Below are 2117 nucleotides of genomic sequence, written 5' to 3' on the forward strand. Positions count from 1 at the left end.
GCCCATGAAGAAGATTGAAGATCCATTGAAGACCGCTTGTCCGGCATGGTACCGAATCATTCTTGGATTGGTGGAGGGCTAGAGTTTGTTGTTTGGAGGTGGCTTGAGCATTGAATGAGGACTGATATGCAGTCCTGCATCGGATTTTAAAACCTACAAAGAAGGAAAAATTTTGGTAATTCTATTTTACAAAGGAAATTTGCTTTTTTTTTTCATTTGATTGAGTCAGTGTCGTTCTTATGGAGTGAAAATTGGTAGGAATGCTATTCACTATTTGTTCTATGCTTCCATGATGAAAAAATCGGAAAACATAAAGTCAAAATGCTGGAAATAATTTTTAGAAAACCGTAAAACACGGTTTTTATGAGGAAAATGGAGTTTTTGGTGTTTTCGGGTGGGATAAACCAATACACATGGGGTGAAATGCTAATAAAATCTATATTTCTATTGTTCTAAGAATCAAGAGCCATAGTTCTGAAAATATATCAATTTTTGATTGGAAAATTAGAGGAAAATAGAGAAAATTGGGAAAAATAAGAGAAAAATAGGAAGATGGCTTAGAAAAATATGATAAGTGGTTATGGATGTATGGTGGGGCAAAGCATGAGGTTTGGCCTCAGTTTGGCCTATATTTTTGTTATAGTGTGTGATTTATTGCTCTTTATACACCAAATCATGACAAAACAACCTCTATACACCTATGCAGCGAAGCAAAACTTAAACGGTGAGGGGGAATAAGATTTTGTGCAACAGTTTAAGGGCTGAAATAATACAAATTTTGATTTTTTTTTCTATGCATAGCATTTAGGAAACGGTCTATATGAAAATTAGGGATCTAGTAGTACAAGGTTTGCCTTGGTGCTAGATTCTTACAACGAAGCATACGCATATTAGTTGGAATTCATGGAAAGATTGTTTGCATACTAGCACATAGGCTGATTTCAAAACATAATTGTTTATGCACGATGAGACATCTACTATTGCATTAATCATGCATGTGGTATCAACTCTTGAAAATACATAGCAATTGTTTGAATTATACTTGACCCACACTTGAGAGGGTGAGACTCCCCTTGCCGCCGTAGGTTAGTCATTCATTTCTTGGGGAAAATTATTGGTAAGAAGCATGGTATCTCGTGGATCTCACTGACAAAGAGAGGAGTCTTGTGCGAATGTGTTTATATGTAAAAGCAACGCATCTAGGGGCCAATCCCTAAGATGTAGGAGAGCTACAGTGGGGTCACGACAATCAGCCGCGGTGGGGTGCCTCTTGTGTCTGTGATACATGGCACTTATTGCCAATATGTGTGGGATACCCCCTTTGAGGGGTTTTGGGAAAGGTGCCATTGGATTTTTATCTAGCTACAACGCAATATTAGGACCGCAAGACCAGGTAGTGGTGGAGGTATGTGTTGCATGTATGAGGTCCGACTAGTGCCATTGCCAATGCTGGCCCATTTTTGGTCCCATTAATGGTGCATCTACCAAAGCCGCCTCAAAGTGGTGGTTTTCGAATCTAGGGTCTCTTGGGACCTACTTATTAGTTGATGTCCTTTGAAGAGATCCATCAAGCCGAACTCCAAAAATAGGAGAGAGCCGAGAGAGCTAGATAGAGGGCCAAAATCAATAGGAGTTATTTTCCTAAAAGGAGTAGTCCTGAACCTATTCGAGGGCGGGGTCTTAGTAACCTTAGCCTAAGAATCAAAGTCCGTCAGGAGGTGGAAGTTCTAGTACTCCCCCCCTCCCAATTAATCTACCCACTTTGAGTAGTGTGAAGCTTTGCCTGTCCCGATTCCATTAGAAAATCTGATCATTGTCATGGTGCAACCTATTGCAATCCCTGCGGAAATAGTGGATTTTCCAGCCTTAGGTTTCCCCCTATCCATTTTTAATGGGTTAGTGGAAGAGGATGCCGAGCTTCATATAAGGGAGTTCCAAAAGCTGATGTTTAATTGCCACATCCAAGAAGAAGAGCATCTAATGATGTTTTTCAATATGACCTTGAAGGGAAGGGTAGCTATATGGTATCATGGCCTTGAGGTCAGAACCATAACCACTGTGTATTTATTTTATGAAGCCTTCCGAAGGAAGTTTGCCCCCGAGAGAGATGGCAAATA

This window comes from Lygodium microphyllum, chromosome 18 (assembly GCF_053477565.2).
Source record: "Lygodium microphyllum isolate KBCC chromosome 18, Lygodium_microphyllum_v1.1.10, whole genome shotgun sequence".
NCBI lineage: Eukaryota > Viridiplantae > Streptophyta > Polypodiopsida > Schizaeales > Lygodiaceae > Lygodium > Lygodium microphyllum.